Here is a 12,331-nt window from a genome sequence, read left to right as displayed (position 1 = left end):
GCAAGTGTCATTGAAGCGCTTTATATATTTTCTGATTGATTCTTCTTCCCTCTGAACCACGTTCAAAAGGCTTTCCTGTGATTTCGGACACTTCTTGTTGGTAATGAAGTGCGCAGTATATAGGTCGGCGAATTGGGACCAGCTTTTGATGGAGCCCAACGCGAGGTTCCGATACCAAGTTTGGACTACCTCCTTAAACATAGTGGAGAATGCCACACACATGTAGGACTCATCAGCCCCAGGTTGGTGCATCTGAGACTGAAAAGATTCCACATGGTCGTTGGAGTAAAACGACCTGCCATACTTGTCTAATGGGGGCATCTTAAAATCTTTTGGCATTGGAGTTGCCAAGAGCTCGGGAGATAGAGGGGATGGCCAGCAAAGTAGTGGAGGCGCAATCTTTGTAGCCCCCGAGCTCACTTATTCATTTCCTTTGGCTTGCTATGCTTGCTGGCTCGGCTTCGCCGGCGAGCTGTTCCTGGCCGAGGGGCGGCATGTTTTGCGACCTCGCCACTGCTTCTTCACCGGCTCAGCGTTGGTGCTGCTAACTTCAGTCAGGTCTGGTACTTCGACATTATTACGGGGTAGATCTTGGTTCCTTCTCGTTGGATTCTCTTGGTTGTGGGACTCGAACTGTCTATCATGAGGGACGGAGAGGTCTTGTCTTGAGTTCACACCTCGAACTTCGAACTGGTTATTATTTGTTGGCGAGCCATCATTTTCTTGCAAGGAGTACCGAGGCGGATTGGTTCTGTTGGGTTGGCTATCGCCAGACCTGTTTCTGAGATTTCCTTGCGAGATTGAAGGAGTGTACTGACCATCTCTCCTCCCACGGGGTGAAACCTGACTCCTGAGAGGGATCGGTACTTGCGGTGTCTCTTCACCCCGATGGGGAGATCGACTGATGTTCTGATTGGTTCTAGGCCGATTCGGGTTCTGACCCTAACGAGGCCCTGGGTGTCGGGGTGGAACCGGTTGCTGGTTCGGCTGCAGTGGAGGGAATTGGTGCTGATATTGCTGGTATAGATAGTACTGTTGGTACTATTGGAACTGTTGGACTTGTTGCATCTGGACCTGAATTGCCCGGATGCACTGAATGAGGTCATGGAACTGGGAATGCCCGATTCTGGGGGGAACCACGAATGGTTTAGAGAAAGTCGTGCCTACCACTGGGGGAAGTGGGATGCTCACTTGCGTGGTGCTCTATGGTGCGGACAGTGACGGGACTCTGGACACTGTGAATGGAATAGTAAATTGGCCGATGCATACCATAGGACCTTCTAGCGTGGCTGGAAGATGCCATTGCGGTTGTGATTGAGTTTGAAATTGTAAAGAAATAGGGATGACCTTTTGATCGTTTTCCCACAGACGAAGCCAACTGATCGTGCGCGATCTGGCTACTCCAAGCTGGAAGGCAATCTGAACTCCAACTGGGCGGGGAATTGGACCGGTCTACAAAATAGTGAATCAGAGAACCTAGGGTAGTTAACCCGGCAAGGTCGCTCTGATGCTTAAGTCAGTACTTATGCTGTGAGTGCGAGTTAAATGCTTGAGAGCTTGAGTGCTAGTGAGTAGAATAATCATGCGTACCTTTGCCTTGAGGTTTCATGTCTTTATATACTGGAGTAGTCGTGGGCCTTACGAAAGAGCTTCGGGATCTCCGAGCTGTGGAGATAAGGTTTGTTTTGTTTTTGAAGGAGAGTAATATGTTGATAAGGTTTATCGTTTACCTCCGATTCAGGCGGAGCCAGGACGAGTTCTCATCATGATCTTGGGAAATTCAGGATCTGTTGGCTCATCGTGATCTCGAAAAATTCAGGATCTGTTGGGGAGGCCTTTGGAGTCGGTTATGTAGCGTTTCGGCTCATTAGCTTCGAACTTGAACTTCGATTCTTTAGTCCTGAATTGGATTGGGTGTTGAGATGCTTCTACACCGAGGTGGGTTTTGGGCCGAGGTGGCTGAAATCCTGAGCTCCGGATGTTGCAAATTGGGTTCGCTCGACTAAATTGTTACCCCTTGATCAGATTGCGCCCACGTGTCCCCTCATTGCTAGGTCGTGCCAAATCACCCTTCATCAAGTATGATATCTAAAAGTGCATTAATTACATTAAGAGGTATATTGGTATTGGTGAACTTTTCTTTTCTCTAAACTCTGAATGAATAATATTGTTTTGAATTCTGAATTCTAAAAATTATCAATTATCCATTTTGACCCTATATATGAGAGTTTTTGTTTGTCTTTTTAGGGGTGTCATTGGAAAACAAAAAATTGTATGATTACACTTTAAGAAATAAGAGATAAGAGGAAACGAACACCCAATTTTCTCTTAAAGTTAAAAAGATTCCTCTTAAAAGATAAGAATTAAGAGGAAATAAATAGACCCTAAATCTTAGTTAGGGAAAGGAACGAACAATGGGAGAGGAAAGAGAGGGCAGAAGAATAGGAATTGGAATCAACTCGTTATAGAGCACGTCCCATACCAATCTCACAGCCACATCTCACCCTATATTGAAAACATCTCTCCATGAATAAATACAAGTAGAGAAAATATTCCTGATGTGCGGCCAAGGCCATAATATGAAGTTGGTATGAGACACTGATCTGGACTCATAGGGAGGAGAGGAGAGGAGAGGAGAGGGGAGGATTGAAGGAGAACCTACTCACCTAGGCGAGTTGGTTCTCACCCTTTGCATCAAGTGAATATAGCGATTGTCTAGAATCAATTGGCTTGGTACCAAAATGTTGGTCAGTAACACGAGGATTCATTCTATGGCTGATATGCGAATACCTAGATGATCAGGACTCATTCTGTTCATACCAACTGGACAAGGCTGGCCTGAGTATCAAGGCACTGTGACCTAGGTAGACAGATTCAGAGAGACCTAGTTCAACGAGATCGGCTTTCAGGGCAAATTCGTGCCCATTCCGTTCCAACAGCTTTTTGTAATCTTGTATTAAAAATATCTCTCCATAAAATAAAATATATAAATATGAACATATTCTTAATGCAAAGCAATAAAAACTGCTGGAACGGGCTTTACGCTGATCAAAGCCGAATACAACATTTAAAGGACTTTACTAACGAAGCAAATCCTTGCGTGCATGAGATGTTGTTTACATAAGAGTGTTAATTAGGGTTAAAGCCAACAAAAAATGAACAAAGGTAGAGAGAGAAAATGTTTTATGTGATTATATATATATATATATATATATAATAGTTAAAGATGTTTTAATAAGTGATTTTTTTAGTCATGGTATAAGGTGATGGTACAATACATTTAATTAATGTGAATTGAAAAGAGATAAAGTGCTAATGTGAGAGAAAAGTGGGAGACAAACAAGTCATCTCAAAACAGAACACAGTTGAACAATATATTTCTTTCTTTCTTTTTTTTTTACTGATAAATTTCTATTCATGTTGTAAAACACCCCAGGATTGTAATTTAGTCTTGCGTTGTATTTGAATTTCCACTCACTATAAAAGATTTGCATAGATATTTGTTCTGGTTTCGTGTTGATCTGTTTGATGCTTAGACAAACTAGAGCTTGCCAAAAATTGATTATTTAATTAATTAGGTGGAGAATCTCCTTTCAAACTGCAATGGCTTTATAAGATAAAATTTAAGTAGGGAAAGGAAAACAACTCATATATAAGGTTACTACTAAGATGCGTATATCATACTAACTCATTAAGATAGTCATGGGCATCTTCTATGAGATCAATGTCTCGTTTATAGTGAAGGGTCCACCTCATGGAAGATCGCATCCATCTGATCATTAAACTGTTTACTGTCACTATTGATTGATTAGATTCCTTTTGTGATTTTTTTTTCAAAGACCCCACTGATCAGAGAACCTCTGTTGTCATTAGCAGATAATGACAAGATAAAAAACCGAGGCAGGGTAATTATTCCACCTAATTGCGATTATTAAAGTAAGTAGACAGGAAAATGTTGTTAGATGATCTTAATCAAAGTGCCCATCTATTGACAAGTGGTGGGCAGGTGGCACATAAAATAATTCCTCATTCTCTGCATTTCCCAATTGTCCTTGTCTTTCAAACCACACTTGAATTAGACTTTGCGCTTAAGATAAGAAGGCAATAACATGCTTTATGATGTACGTGTCCCTACAAATTACAAGGCACGGACTTAGAACCTGGATTCATGGCCTCATGGCCTCATGGGTCATAGCCAGTTACCCACAAAGAATGTGAAGTCAGAAGTCAGAATCATATTACCAACCACCGATGGTGTGGAGGTAATGGGGTTCCCAAATTTGAACGCCAATTGAACTTGTAAATGATTCTATTCTTTGCTATGCCCATCTCTTTCAAATGGGTATATGACCAAGATCGTTGATTCCTAGATTGGAGTCCATGACTGAATTTATGATTAGCTATGCTCTGTTTTCTAGAAAAGCATACCTTTATAATGACCAAAGTGTCCTTATGCATTCTTGTATTTATAGTTGCATTGACGAAAATGGTCTCCGCTCTGGTCGGGTCTCGTTTCGTTAGCATTTTCCTTGGCTGTTGGAGTTACGGTTGGTTTTCGTTAGATGCTAATCGTCTGGTTCTGAACGCAACTATGGTTGGTTGTGCCGTTGTGGCCCGTGGGGGATTGACCAATCGCGTCGTTCAAGCAAATCTGAGGAGACTTTGCGGTTGGGTAGGTCACCAATGACCGATCACTGGCTCACCAGTCACTGCTGCGTTCGATGTAAAATCTAATCTAAGGAGACTTCCAAAGTGTACGTACCTCCCTCCAATACAAGGATCAGGTACCGTGCAAATGAAATTACCAAAACACCCTTGTATTGGTAATGGACCAAAATTACCCTTAATTCCTCTATTTGTTTTTTGGGCTTCCCTTCCGGCCTTTCCCCCCCCCCCCCTCTCTCTCTCTCTGCCTTTGGAAATTGGAAGCTGCACACGCCTACACCCAGCCTTCGGTTCAACTTTTCCAGTTTCGCGGCCTTCTCCCCTCCTTTTTCTCCTTCCCTTGCCCTTATTATAGAACAACTTAAAAACTCTCAGAAAACCTGTTCGCCTTAGGGTTTCTGCTGCTGCAGAGCTGTCCGGGATAAGAGCATTAAAGCAAATGAAGTGGGTTCTTATTAATGGCGGATTCTCCATATCAGAGATAGGTAAGCTGCAACCTTAACCTCTCGCTCGTAAGTCCACTCCCCTGCCTTTTCTTTCGCAATAAATGACTTGGGTTTCATGTGAAATCAACGAAAGAAAAGGAAAAGGTATTTTAGCATTAAACCATCTCCCAGGCAACTCATTTCATCTCAAATCCGAAGAAAAAGTTGTATTTTTTTTTTTTATAGGCTTTGAGCCAAGGTATTTGCTAAAATTAGCTGGGTTTCGTCTCATTGCAAGTAAAAGAAATTAGTCCTTTTAGCCAGTTCGCATTTGAGAGATATGAGTTGTGTTGAGTACAAGGCAGGGGAAAAAGATGGTTTTTTTTTTTAGCCTAGCTACGAATGCCTTTGTGTTTGATCTGGGAAATCTGAAAACAAAGATGGTTTTTTGAGCCTACCCATCTCCTAAAAATGTCTTGGAATCGGATTCAAATGATGGAAAAAGTTGGTCTTGTGACCCACCCACCTCCTCTAGCTCCTCTGCTTTCTCCTATTTCTGCTTCCCCTTCATCTTCATTCTCATCTCCTTATAATAACAATAATTACCAGAAAGAATCAACTCCTTCATCATCATCTAGCAGTAGAATCAGCCCTGCTGTTCTTTTTATTATAGTTATTCTAGCCGTTATTTTTTTCATCTCTGGCCTACTCCACCTGCTTGTCAGATTCCTTATAAAGCAACCGTCTTCCTCTTCGACATCTCAGTCTAACAGATACCCGGAAATTTCTGGCTCTGATGCTCTCCAAAGGCAATTGCAACAGCTCTTCCATCTGCATGACTCTGGTCTAGATCAAGCTTTTATAGATGCTCTCCCTGTTTTCCTCTACAAAGAGATAATGGGTCTGAAAGAGCCGTTTGACTGTGCAGTTTGCCTATGTGAATTTTCAGAGCAGGACAAACTGAGGTTGCTTCCTATGTGTAGTCATGCTTTTCATATTAACTGTATAGACGATGCCAGGAGATGTTACTCCATGGGTTCGTTTCAGTATGTTGTTGGTGATTCCAACCTGCAAGTCGCCCTGCGCCCTGACAGAAACGGTGCCGGGGCTGCGAAGCTTGTGAAAGGGAGAGCAGCACAGAATGGGAATTCGTCAATTGATGGGGATCTTGAGGGAAAGAAGCTCAGTGGTAGGAGTAAAGGTGAAAGCTTCTCTGTCTCCAAGATCTGGCTTTGGTCCAAGAAGGGCAAATTTCCAAGTTCTTCAGATGCCCATGTGGATGTTCCTCCCTCTGTTAACATAGGCATGCCATGGCCCGAAAGAACTCAGGGCCTGTGAATTTATTTTCTTTTGCATTCTCTTGATTAATTACTCATCCATTAACCAAAGATTGTTGAGCTTGTATTTATATCAGTCTGATTTTTTTATGCAAATTTCTCTGAATTATGCTCCTCATACTTTTGATGCACTTTTATCGTTCGAGTAAAGTTCAAAACTTCAAATACTACAATTAACCCTCCCTCTCTCTCTCTCTCTCTCTCTCTCTCTCTCTCTCTCCATTGCTCTTTGAGTTTATTCCACTGGTACTATTTTTTCCTCTTAAGTTATTCTACTGGTACTTTATTTACTTATTTTATGCTCTGTTTTTCTGTTGGTGATGAACTTGGTTTCTGTGCTAATTAAACACATCAGGCATTTGATAAGATGGCCTTAGCTTGTCTAATACATGCCAGCTGTTGAGAGTTGTAGACCTTAGCATATTGGATGGGTTAAATGAGCTTGTTTGTTTTTGACTTAATCTGAGAACGATTGGCGACAACTTCCTTGGGTATCAAAATGAAAAGCTGCAGGTGATTTGGATGGTATACCATTCTATTATACTTTTTTTATCCAAGGGATTCTATTATACTTTATACATGGTATTGGCCTGTTACTTTTGGAGTTTGAATCAGTCTCGTTTGCTTTTCCTTCTTTTATTGTAAGGGGTTTTGCTTTCTGGGGTTGGTTTACTTTTTAGAATTTCTTTCTGAACAGTAGTATTTTTGTGATTTCATTTTGGTAATTCTTATTCTTTTGGCCTGCATAAAAAACTGGATTCGTGCTCATAACCGAATCCTCGCTCAAATTTGCATTCATTTTTTAGATACTTAATTGTTTTCTGTTCTATTTCTTTCAAGTGTAGGGAACCGGTTGGTCGGTGGAGTAAATAACCTATATTATTATGGTTTTCGTATCCGTACTGCAAGTTTAAATTTCGAGAAATGCTAGTAAACAACGAGACGATGCAACTCTCGGATTTCTTTCTTTGCATGACAAAAACAGTGGGACCAGCGCAATAAATTCATTCAATTTCGATGTCTGTCGTTTCTTATGTTCAATTTGTCTGTAAGGTGAAGTTTCCATGAATTGCTTCAACCCGTTCAGTGGATTTCCTCCTCAAATTAAAATGATATTGTCGCGTTCCCCTTCTCCGCCATGATATATATTGCTTGTGTTTCTTCGTGAGAGAGGTAAGGTATCGATTATCGAATGAAACTTTGATGCTCGGGAATCTGCACTTCTCCATTAGTGTACTATGTCTACGGATAGATTTGATTTATGAATTATGAATAGTAGTGGTTTAGTCCTATCCTATCGCTCTATCACACGCCAACACATGACTCTTAACCTTAAAGCCTCAATTTGTTTAGTGTCAAACTGCCAATTTCACTTGCACTGTTGTAAGGTGGTGTTTGGAAATCGGCAAATTGCTCAGAAATTGATTATTATAATCGGGTTGAAAAGAGGGGTCACCAAAAATGATGATTCTTCCTTTCAGCTCGATTCTATTTTATTTTTTATTTTTATTTTTTATGGATAGTATGGCATCTGATATGAATGGGGAAATAGTTCTTAGAATCAATGCTCGGAATTTCGATGCGTATTGAGTTGTATCGACCGATACGTATTGTATTGGAGGCTTTCCGACATGTCTTTTTCGGGAGTGTTTTGGGATTTTGATTGGTTCAAGTGGTGGATGGACCTTAAACCGGCCTGCTGAACTGAATTTGAAAAAAAAAAAACTAAAAAAATAAAAAAGTTATTGATACTGCCCAATAGGCGGTGTATCAGACGTATTGATATTTTGAGCTTTGCTTATAAACACAAAAATCGCTGTTGATAATCACTACCAAATAAATTTATAACTAATTTATGAGAAATTGACTGACATGGCAACAATGGTACCAATACCAAGCAAGCAATTTTTCTAATTTTTGAGAAATCAATGATCTTAGAAATCAGTGATTTTTGAAAAATCTCATCAGAAGAATTAATCCTAAACATCTCCTAAATGCATGAGAGTTATTAACGTGTTGTGTTAATTGTTAAATACCAAAAAAAAAAATGCATGAGAGTGCGAGGCTGGGTGTAAATTTTGATTTATTTCAGATTTGGTTCTATCATATTTGTTTGTGAGAGGTAAAATAAAGTGGTCCCAACTTCAGACCCAAAAAATAAAGAAGATAGGAGAAAAGTTATTTGTTGTAGAGTGAGGTAGGAAGCAAGATGATGTGTTCTCTACTCTAGTCCCCACTCTTATACAAGAGCCAATTGAGGTAGGAAGATGATGATGCAAAATTTGCATCAATTTTTGAAATGTTAGGCTTAATTTGTAAAGAGTATAAATATAAATATGTATAGTATAAAACTACAAATACATACAAAATAATATAAAATGTAAGGTTTTGCACTCTATATATTTGTAAACTGAGTGGTAAATTCATACTGTCACTTAATGCAGAAGAGGCAAAAAATGCAAATTTTCTATTGGATAGAAGTGTAAAAAATCATAGATTCAAACAAATGAATGCAAAACTGAACTACAAACAAGCAGGTAATTTTTCACAAATAATCCAGAATTTAGGTATCCGTGACTACTCCAGAATAACAAACTTTTCTCACATCATATAAGGAGAAATAACCCATGAATAACAAGAGAGATATTTCCAATGTACAATTGTAGTGTCGAGTGAATAAAAATATTTTAAGAATTTGTGAATAGTAAATCCAAACTCATATTCGACTTTACACATATAATGTCTTCTCAAATCATCTATATAACTGATTAGTTGGCATTTCCGTAACTAGTGGGACACAGATACAAACACTGAGATTCCAATTGTCCGAGGTGTTGAAGTAGAGCCCAAAATATAAAACAATGGGTGGTTGATAGAAGAAGCCTTTTGTTTTTGGGCAAAGATAGAAGCAGGCAAGCAGCCAATATTTTGGCTGTGTAGAGAGCATTGAATTAAAAAGGTTACCAGAAAAATTCTCCATCAATATCCTTTTAAAATGTCTACAATTCGGTATCTGTCATTAAGGGGCCATCAATTAGTACATGAAAAGACATAAATACCCATGGTTTGAATCATTTTGAAAATGACAAAATGACCTCCACTATAATAATATTTCTTTGCGAGTGGGGAACCACTGTTTACTGCTCTAACCTTCCGAAGGGCACAGTTCTTCTCGCTGGTGCTGATAAGCGAAATATGCTGCCAGAAAAGCTAAAATCATGGGGAAAACATAGCTGGAGAGAATGCTTGTTGTCAGAACAGAGAACACATTGGGAAAATATCGCTGGTAAAGAGAGCATTTGCCGCCACTAAAAGTGTTTTTAATCCCACTTTCTTCAGAGAAGAGAAAGCTTGTTGGGAAAAGATCGCTGGAACAGAGAGCATTTGCCATTAAAAGTGTTTTCAATCCCACCGTCATCGGAGAAGAAAAAACTTAATGCTGGCGTTGGAGAAGACAAACAATGCTTTTTTATTCGCTATTTTATTTCTATCCATTTTCTATGTAACTTAATATAGGGTAAAACGTCTTGGTGGGTGTCCTTCGAAGCTTGGTTACACGTAATTGGATCTCGATTTGCAGGTCCCTAACGGCTAGGAAAAACATCTTGATTTGAAGCCTTCAGATTGAAGGTACTTTTGGGTTTTCGATTAACCCTGATTCTTAATGAATTTCGTGTGATTCTTCTGTTTTATAACATGAATTTGAATGCAGGTTGGTTTTGTTTAAAGTTCATGTCTGTAATTTTTTTTCTTGGTTTCCAATCAATATTTCTTCTCTAATGTTTTTTTCTGGTGATTCTTTTGCTTTAAAGCATGAATTCGATGCCCTTTCTCTGTTTTTTTTTTTTTTTTAATTTTTCTGAGGTTTGGATTTCAGTAACCTAATTAGTGATCCTGGACTTATTTTATTTTATTTGAAGTGTCATAGATCGACGCCTTTCAATGGTGAATTGGTGATGGTTATTATTTTTAACCGCTAATATTATTTAATTATATATCCTTCTATTCATTCTGCAACTCCATATCCTCTGAGTTCTGAACTTCAATTCCTCGAGACTATTATTTTGATTAATAATAATCTTTTCCCTTTTTTAGTTATTTCTCTAACGCCCTCTTTTCTTTTACTTTCTGTCTCTCTTTCTCTCTCCGAGTTTCAACTTGTAGGTTCTCCAAAAATTAAACTCTTTTTGTCCTCTAGAATAAGCAAAATCAATTCCTCTCTGTTTCTCGTACTTATACAAAATACTAAATTTCTGTATTTCTGATTGCTTTTGCGATTGTCTCTGACCAAATCCATCTCTTTGTTTTCCATTGAAGTCAGGAAAAATTTACCTTCAGCGATGCAACTCACTCAACTCATCATCATCGCCTGAATATAAGCATGAGCAACAAAATCGAACAGTTCCAGGTCTTCAAGACTTGAATTTCCCTCTACCATCAACGTCTGGACTGAAGATGAAAGGGTCTTTTACCCTTGTATTTATTTAAAGAGAAAAGGGTAACGAGGTCCGAAAATTATCAAATAAGGGTAATTTTGGTATTTTATAATTATTTTATGGTGTCATATGATAACGCTAGTTAATGATCCATTAACTATTTAATGGTCTATTGATAGTAGATACTGGATTCTTACATTTCAAAAGTTTGGATAATGAATTATCACATTTTAAAATTTACAGACCAAATTATCACTCGAACCAAAATATAATATATTGATTGAGAATTTTCCTAATAAATAAAAAGGTATGTTTTTAATACTATTAAAGCCACATTTTTTTTCTTGTTAATTGTGATATCTCCAAATAACCCTCCAAGTTAGATCCACCGAGTAGTAATCTCCGTTTATATACAGAGAATCTGGCCATTAAACTGCTTTAGTAGCGTGAATTGGGTATGGGTTCTTTTATACAAATTAAAAGCCATCCCTTATTATATCACTCTCTAATACTCAAGGAGTAAAATATCGGTATCATGTATTTGAATATGGTTATTCATCCTTTTAGGCTGTGTTTGATTTGAAAAAAAAAATTAAAGAAAGGAAAGGAAAGGAAAGATAAAAATACCTTTACAAACCAAACATAGCCTAAATCCTTATAAAACAAAACTAAATAAAATAAGTACAGTATCTGAAATATTGATACACACTTTGGTATCAATGATATCGATATCTTGATCTTTGCTGATACTGATACAGAGTGCAAGAGTTGGGAATTTGTTAAAATTTCAATAGGTTTAGCCAGATTCTTCAAATTGGACAGCCCAACGTGAACTTCTACCAAATACTACCAGAAGTAAGTTTTTCATATATGGCAATTCGAAATTGAGTCCCAACATGGTAAATGGAAAATTTTCTGTCAAATGATCCACTTGCCACATGGCAAAATGATTGTATTTTAACTGAGAAAGGAGAGAAAACTCAAAAGCTTCCTGCTAGTTCTGGAAAGCTAGTACAATTATGCTGGAGCATGGGACTCACAGGGAAAAAAGGACATTTTACAACTGTTTAATTTTGAATTCCAAAGGGTTCCTCTTTCATGGACATGCTGGACCGGACATGTAGACTTCAACTTCTCTGTCGTGAAGACTGAAGAAAATGCTAAACAAATTGATGTAGACCGAACAAATGGAGACTTGGTTCTATATATTTGGAAACAAGGCAAAAACGATGGGGGACAGGGGATATCGATTTGTTAATAAAAAGCTCGTTCTTTTGTCTGTTTCCCTCGCATGGAGGTTATATATATATTATATATATATATATATATATATATATATATATATATTAAGTTTTCATGGTAATAATCCCTCATTTTGTTGCAGTAATCTTTTATTCTTCTGTCCCAGCTAAGCATAAGTTGATGAATTTAGTATTTTAACATTATCTCATCTGATTGAAAGTATAAA

The 12,331-nt window shown here is 38.3% G+C and overlaps 2 long non-coding RNA genes and 1 pseudogene across 3 annotated transcripts; all 3 read left to right on the top strand.

The window, feature by feature from the left end:
- Positions 1 to 4,526: 4,526 nt before the first annotated feature.
- LOC148862884 (uncharacterized) lies at positions 4,527 to 7,641 on the top strand. The gene is made up of 2 exons (XR_016109552.1): positions 4,527 to 5,150; positions 7,273 to 7,641. It is a non-coding gene; the product is annotated as an uncharacterized LOC148862884 (long non-coding RNA).
- LOC148862885 (RING-H2 finger protein ATL46 pseudogene) lies at positions 5,149 to 6,545 on the top strand (annotated as a pseudogene). The gene has a single exon (XR_016109551.1). The product of XR_016109551.1 is annotated as an RING-H2 finger protein ATL46 pseudogene (transcript).
- Positions 7,642 to 9,550: 1,909 nt separating the features above from the next.
- On the top strand, positions 9,551 to 11,044 carry LOC148862883 (uncharacterized). Its single transcript, XR_016109550.1, has 2 exons — positions 9,551 to 10,057; positions 10,745 to 11,044. It is a non-coding gene; the product is annotated as an uncharacterized LOC148862883 (long non-coding RNA).
- Positions 11,045 to 12,331: the final 1,287 nt, after the last annotated feature.

Source organism: Nelumbo lutea, chromosome 3, assembly GCF_056320005.1.
Source record: "Nelumbo lutea isolate HS-2025 chromosome 3, American lotus-T2T, whole genome shotgun sequence".
NCBI classification, from domain to species: Eukaryota; Viridiplantae; Streptophyta; class Magnoliopsida; order Proteales; family Nelumbonaceae; genus Nelumbo; species Nelumbo lutea.
Note: the sequence above shows the minus strand (reverse complement) of the source record. Positions and strands in the feature narration are given on the sequence as shown.